The sequence below is a fragment of the Rousettus aegyptiacus genome, unplaced genomic scaffold, assembly GCF_014176215.1.
Source record: "Rousettus aegyptiacus isolate mRouAeg1 unplaced genomic scaffold, mRouAeg1.p scaffold_m13_p_8, whole genome shotgun sequence".
Taxonomy (NCBI): Eukaryota; Metazoa; Chordata; class Mammalia; order Chiroptera; family Pteropodidae; genus Rousettus; species Rousettus aegyptiacus.
In genome coordinates, this window is record NW_023416311.1 from 112,036,719 (window position 1) to 112,044,242 (window position 7,524).

Sequence of the window (7,524 nt, forward strand, 5' to 3'; positions counted from 1 at the left end):
AGTGTGTCCCAGACGCAGTGGCTCTGAAAACGCACGGCGAGGGGAAGCACCCGCTTGGGCCCCGCCCCCCAGAAGCCAGGCCCCGCCCCCGCCACGGCCTCAAGTCCTTCCGCAAACACCAGCGCCAGCTTCCTGCCCCTTGTTTTCCGAGAGCCTGGCCCTCTTCACTGCGTCTTTTAACGCAAGTGGCTTATAAAAGGCCTCCGATCCAGTAAGGGTTCCCAGCCGCATCACTTCAAGGGCTGAAACTATGTGTGAGGACGCTCTTATAACAAATGTCCTGAGGTGGAGGACCAGCGCAGGGCTTCTCGGTCTGTCAGCAGAGACAAGTGCTTCCTCTCAGGACACTTCCTGTTTGCAAACAGCAAGAACTATTGTGCAAAGCAACCCTGGGGCCACGCAGCTGGGACGTCAGTGCACAAGTGGGACCACGTGAAGACGATGTGTGTGCTGGCAGGTGCGGCTGTGCGTGCAGGTGCAGGCGGGCACACAGGTGCAGCTGTGTGTGCAGGTGAGTGTACAGGGGCAGGTGCGAGTACAGGTGCAGGCGGGCACACAGGTGCAGCTGCAGGTGCAGGTGAGTGTACAGGGGCAGGCGTGTGTGCAGGTGCAGGTGGGCCCGCAGGTAAGGCAGGCATGCAGGTGCAGGCTGTTAGCAGCATACACGAGGGTGCCTGTGGCTCTGCTGCCCAACTCATCTGCACCTGCTGCACCCACTCACCTCTGGCGATGAATGAGGGATATGACACCACCCAGCTGTGTGAGAGGCCCTGCCACGCAGCCAGCGGACAGTAGTCGTGTGCCAGGGAGAAAGAGGCGGGAGGAGAAGGAGGGAGCAGGTGGCACAGCTGTCCCACCTCCACTGCCATGTGGTAAGACCCCAGGCCCGGGACTCTGCAAGACAAGCTTCCTGTAAGTGATGTGGATGTTTTGGCCCTCACTCCCCCTGCAAACCTTCTCAAACTCCTCCTGACCTTCCTGGTCCTCCCAGCCGGAGTCGCTTCTCTCTCCCTCTCTCTCCCTAAAGCTTGTTGACCTTTCCCACAGCCCCCGTGGGGCCCACCTGTGCCAGTGCAGGTGTTAGCCTCCAGGTGGGGGCAGAGCCCATATGATCCCAGCAGCTGTCCCCTGAAGTGGGGAGACCCCGGGGGAAGTCACAGACACAGCAGCCCACATCCCCGCGGCTCACCAAGAACACTGCAGGCTGGACCCCTCCTCCTCGGAGCCTCTGCAGACGGTGGACAGCGAGTAACCAAAGCGGCTTAGCTTCCTGCCAGGGCTCTGGCTGCCACCATCAGCAGGACAGACCCACAAAGAGGCAGAAACAGGCAAGACACTAACCCCCAAAACTCTCCTGAACCCTCAGTTTCGAAGAAGACCACTGAGAACCGAAAGAGTCTGCCGCAAGCTGGTGGGTTGGGCATTTTACAGCCAAACTTGCACAGAAAACTTCGCAAAGGAATTATGAAGCCAAAGTGACAAGGACAGTGGAGAACTGAGAATAAGATGTAAGCCCAAGTGCAAGCGGGACCCTCATGTCCAAGGATGGTCATGGAGCTCTTGTGGGACTGCCCACCTGCCGAGCGTCCTCTGCTCATGTCACCAGGCTGCTTCTTGAAGCTGGTGTTTGACTGAGCTGCTTCCACTGAGGTGATGGCTACCGGCCCCTGGGGAAGGCAGCCCTGAGCATTGACCCCAACAGGGTGACAGGCTGGAGCCAGACAGGCTACAAGGAGCCAACCAGGCTGTATTTTATCCCTACTGTTTATTCACGGATTTTGCCAAAATTGCCCAAGATTAGCTGGCTGTAGTGGACTGAACTGTGTCTTTCAAAACCCTGCCCCTGGGCCCCTGTGACGGTGTCCTTATTTGAACAGGTGATAAAGATGAGCCCTGGAGATGAGCGCCTGGATTCAAAGCGGGCCTCACAGCCAATGGCGGGTGTCCTTCTAAGAGACGGAAAAGGACAGCCACACACGGTGCCCTGTATCCATTCGAGGAGTTGATTTAAGTCAACAATGCTCCCAGGAGGACGACCGCCCCGCTACCCAGGTGGCTTCATGGGAAATTCTACCAAACATTTAAAGGAGAAATAATGATAAGTGTACACAAACTCTTCCAGAAGTTTCAGGGGAAGAGAATAACCCCTGACTCATCCTATAAGGCTAACATTGCTGTGACAGCAAAACCAGATGCAGACACTCTGAAAAAAGAAACTAGCGAGCGATACCCCTCATGAATACAGTTGCAAATATTCTTTTCAAATGTTTGCAAATAGAACGCAACAATGTAACGGGATAATACATTACCGCCAGGGCGGGAAGACTGATGTCCACTCACCACTTCTATTCAAGAAACCCGAGAAGAAAAGGGAATTAAAGGCATCCAGATTTGAAAGGAAGAAGTAAAACTGTCTTTATTCACAGACGGCATGATTTACTCTCTAAAAATTGCAGTGCCTATGAGAAAGCTACTGAAACTTGCAAGTGAATCTAGTAAGGGTTCAGGATACAAAATCTATATAGAGAAAAAAATTATATTTCTAATACTGGCCATGAACAATCAAAATTGGACATTTTTTAAAGCACAAGTACTGTAGCACAGAAAAATTAAATATTTAGTCTTACAATCAGATAATCTATTAGACTTGTACACTGAAAGCTACAAAATCTTACTGAGAGAATTAGAGAACCTAATAAATTGAGAGCCATACCTACCATGCTAATCGAAAGGCTCAGCATTGTTGAGATGTTATTTCTCTCAAAATTGCAAAAACAAAGGGAGGACTTCTACCTTATAAGTGAAAATTATAAAACATTGCTGAGAAGCATGAAAGAAAACCTGAGTAAATGAGATACATACCACGCTCAGGCACGGAGAAGTCAGCATGGCTAAGGTATTGACTTTCCCATATTGATCAATAGAGTCGAGACGACCTCATCAAAATTCCCAGCAGATGTTTTGCAAGATATTAACGAATTGATTCTAAAATCTATACGGGAAGTGAAAGGACGCAGCAGAGTCGGAACAACGCCCACCGAGCGGAGCGGAGGGGAGGCGGACGGCCTGCTCACGGGATTGCGAGACTTACCTGCCGCTTCGGGGGGCAGGACGGCTCGCGGCGCAGGCGCCCACGCGCAGGCAGCGGCGCCCGGCACGGGGCGCGGGCCGCCCCGCGAAGGCGGCGTCGCCTGACTGCCCACCGGGTCGCCAGGGTGCCTCGGCGCGGCCAGACGGTCCCTTCCTCCAGTGGGGCTGGAACAACAGGAAAGGTACGTCTCTGCTGCCGCCTTCGCCTCGTGCCAACACAGCCTAACTCGGGACGGAATGCAGACCTGCACGTTAACGCTAAAACTAGAAAACTTTCAAAACAAGCGAGTCTTTTTGTTGTTGTTTTTCGAAAAAGCTTTTATTTATTAAGAAACTCATAACAGCTTTGATATAGGCAAATCCTTCTAAAACAGGATATCAAAAATATGATCCATAAAAGAAAAACACGGATAAATCGGACCTCGCAAGTTTAACTCTGCCCTTGGAAAGACGCTTTTGATGCTTAACGACCCATGCCAACCCTCGGGGACTGCAAAGGACAAGCGTTCATCGTTTCTCACGATCACGTGGGGTTCCTGGGAGGTTTGTCCAGTGCGTGTGCACGTGGGGCAGGGACATCCAGCGTGGCCTCTTGTCCCCTCCCGTCTGTCTGCACACAACCCATACTGATCCTCCATGCGAGCTGTGAACAATTAGAAAAAGTAACAAAAACAATAAGATTCCTTTATTTTACCCCTGCAAAATTTTAATGTATCCAAGAATTAATCTAATAAAAACGGGGAATCTTTATGTAGATGAATGTTAAATGCTATCAAAGGACTTAAAAGAAGACCTTAATACATTTGAAAATAACCATTATTGGTGACAAATCATGCTTAAAATTGCATAGTATTGTGTATTCTGTATGAGTCACATTTCTTTGTTTCCTGTATCTAATGCTTTGATACCTGGGGACCTTGCTGACACCAGAGTGACCGCCCCTCTTAGGGCTGCCTGCCTGGGAGCTTCCAAATGAAAACCAACCAGTCCCGACCCCGCACCCCAACCCGCACACCCGACCCGCTCTTCTACCAGGTGCTCACATTCACGCCACTGTCCCCTGCCCCAACCACCCAGGGCCGGCTGCCAGACAGGCGGGGCCCGCCCCTACACCCAGAGCCCACTGAGATTCTTCGAACTAGCCGCCCTAAGCCTGCTCACCGACGCAGCCTGTTCCCACCCGTGGAAACCACGGGCGAGGGTCTGGTCCACGTCATCGCCTCACCTGCCTCCTCCAGCGTGGCCCCCGTGGCCTGGCCCGGCCCGTTTCTGGGGTGTGCAAGTAGAACTTCTCCCCTGACGGCACTCAGCCCCGTGCCCGTGTGTCTTGCTGTGCCGTGTCCAGCCAAACACCCCATACCCTTCACCACGTTCTTCCTAAAGCAACCTACACAGCTAGTGCAACTCGAGACAAAACTTCCAGTGGGGAACTGTTAGCAAATGAGCAAACCGATTCCATAATTTGGATGGAGAAACAAAGTTCTGTGAATCATCACGAAGACAGTTCTTGAAATGGCCCTAAGGCTTGCGAAGGCGGCTTGTCCCGAGGTGCAGGAGAGACGCAGGCAGCGCCCACACAGGAACGGAGAAGCCGGTGGGACAGGACACAGCGCCCAGAAACGGCTCCGCGGGTCCGTCCTCCTGTCCACGCCCCACGCGGAACCACGCCTGGGAGAGACGGATCCACGGCGTCGCGGATGCCGGGGCGCCACGTCGGGAAGACGGTTGTCAGATGAGTCACGAACTACTACGAAAGGTAGGACCAAAAACAAGTATTAGAAGAAAGTGAAGATCGCGTCTTCCTTTCCTGTAAATAACTCTAAAATCCAGGCGACAAGCACAGCGCCGTCCCCAGCCTCCTGGCGATGCCGCCTGCCGGCGCTCTCAGCTCGTCTGTGGGACCGAAACGGCCCCCTCGAAATCGAGCTACTAGAAACAGGAGCAGGAGATCAGGGAGCAGCAGAGGCGGAGCCTTGCCAGCAGAGCCCGTGCTCCCAGAGTCTGCATTCCAGAAGGTTCCTGGAGAACCTTGGTGGATTTGCCTTAGTAGCTAAAGGGCCTGTCTGGTGGTTTTTCCAAAACCAGGAGGCCACGCCCAGAGACGAATGGAGAGCAATTGCTTACGACCCGTCCAGAGCCCTCTGGGAGTGGACGCCTGCATCACGGCATTAAACCCGAAGCCTCAATGTGCGCGGCCCGTGCCAGCCACCCAAGCTCCCGGCCTCCGCCCCAAGCCTGCATTGCTCTCCCCATGGCCCCACCTGCCAGCCCCGCCAGGCACCCCCAGCCCCCCAAGAGATAACTAACCTCATGCATGATGGACCTTTGTCCCCAGTGGGTCAGCCACCCTGTTAGCCATCCTTCCTTCCAGCTGTAGCCAGGAGGGGTCTCAACCCCTGGTCCCAGCCCACCCCTACCCCTGGCCCTGGACTCTTCTGCACTGATGTGGGGCCATCGAGGGGTTCTTATCTGCTCCTGTAGGTGGCTCTTGGCTTCTACCTACGAACACGCCCCAAGTCTGCTCCCTAAAGCAACGGTCCCAGACCCCCATCTGTACCCCTCCCCTCCTCCCTCCTTCATCAGGCAGCTTTCCAGAAGGAGACCCCTGGACCCCCACTACTGGTCCACCTTGTGGCTCACTGCACGGTGGTCTCCACTGCCTGCAACAACAATCGCGCAGCTTCTAAGTTCATCCCAGCCAGTCGTCCTGAGGGGCCCCCGCCCCTCCCCCCTGCTCCCCGGCCTCCGCCGGCCCTCATCCACTGCCCAGGGCAGGGGCTGTCTGTCGGGAATGAGTAGGCATCACTGCGCACAGCCCCTTGCTCTGTCCGTCTCCTGAGTTGGGGGTCGGAGCAGTCACTGACTGCATGCCCGCAGGCCAGCACAGTGCTGACCTCAGGCCGTGAAGGCCGGGGCACTGTGCCTGCCAGTGACCACCAGCAACTGCTGCCCGCCAGTCCCCAGGGGTAAGGCAACGGTGCTGCCAGCGGCCTTCCACAGATGTGCCAGCCGAGGTTCGAGGGCACTTGCCCGGGGCAAGCGTGTGGCTTTAAAGTGGTGAGGGCCCCAGCCCTGCTCTTCCCTTTGCCGCTAGTGACTGCTGTGCAGGATGCCAGAGGCGGGGGACCGCTGGGCTCTGCTGCCCCCAATTCTCTCCCTCCATAGAGACACAGAAGGGCCCAGGACGGCGACATGTGGCCGTGTCCGAGGCAAGGGTGTCAGCCGGGTGACCAGAGGCTCCAGTCCACCCTGTCCCACTGCCCAGGAAGGGCTGAGGCTGGGGAGCCTCACAGAGCACAGAAGTCCCGGGAGCCCAGGACTGGGGAGAGGGCTGGCCGCCGCCCCGCCAGCCCTGGCCTTCCTGCTGCCCCGGAGCAGTGCTCGGGAACTGGGCTGCTTCCCATGATTTCGGGCCCCCGCGTGTGCACTGAGGGGCTGCTGGGCCGTGTCCCCCGTGTCCCCCACCGCCCGCTGCTCTGGGTCCCGCCTGTCAGGGCCACAGGGAGGGGCGTGCAGGGAAGTCGCCTTGCTTGCCACACCAGTTCGTGGTGAGTTTTTGAAACATCAGTGTTGAACAAGGAGCTATTTCACTTTTGCCTTAGTTAATCTCTCTCAGGAGTCTCCAAAGGTCTCCTCTTCACGCACCTGGGGAGCAAGTCCACAAACTAGAGTGATAAGGGGGTGTGGATTTCCTTTCTTAAACTGCTGGGGCCGGGACGGCCAGCGCGCTCGCGGCCAGGCTCCTGCCTGGTCCCACCGACAGGGCGGGCCCCGACGCCGGGTGGACCCCGCGGTCTCGGCGGCCGCACGTGTCCGGGATGCGGCCTGTCCTCACGGCCAGGGCCGGCGAGGGCCGAGGGCCGAGCGAGCGAGCACGGGCAGGGAAGAAAAGCGGGTCCGGGCCGCGGTCCTAGCGGAACCGAGGCGCCCGGCCTGTCACACGTGCGGCCCAGCCAGGCCGAGCTCCGCGCGCGCCCCGAACCTGGGCGGGGGGTGCGGCTGTGCCCACCCAGACCGCGGGGCGCCGACACAGCCCCGGGAAGCGCGCCGGCGGAGCGGCGGAAGGAGGCGACGTGGCGGCCTCACCACCCCCGGGACTGGACCGCCGCTTCTCCCGGGACCAGGCCCGGCCAGCGGGTCCCTATGGTGCGGTCGCCGCGGGAGACCCTCGGGTCAGAGCCTGGCGCCTCTCGGGACCCGAGGTGCCGGACCCCGCGGCCCCTCCAGAGCCGCCCGCGGCGCAGGAGGTCCGGGATGTGGCCGCCTCGCGCCGCCCGCGGTGGGCGGGGTCCCCGGAGGCCCCGCCCCGCCGCCCCCCGCCCACGTCACGCCACCGCCCCTCCGGCGCCTGCGCGGCCGCGCGCCTCGCCCGCGCCGCGCTCCGCGCATCCTCGCCCGCGCCGCGCTCCGCTCCCCGCTCGGCTCTGCGCCCCG

At 58.1% G+C, this 7,524-nt stretch overlaps 1 long non-coding RNA gene across 1 annotated transcript; it reads right to left on the reverse strand.

The window, feature by feature from the left end:
- Positions 1-3,393: 3,393 nt before the first annotated feature.
- LOC118606646 lies at positions 3,394-5,625 on the reverse strand. The gene is made up of 3 exons (XR_004952567.1): positions 5,398-5,625; positions 4,316-4,837; positions 3,394-3,733 (listed from the first exon to the last, which is right to left on the reverse strand). It is a non-coding gene; the product is annotated as an uncharacterized LOC118606646 (long non-coding RNA).
- Between the last annotated feature and the right edge of the window lie 1,899 nt (positions 5,626-7,524).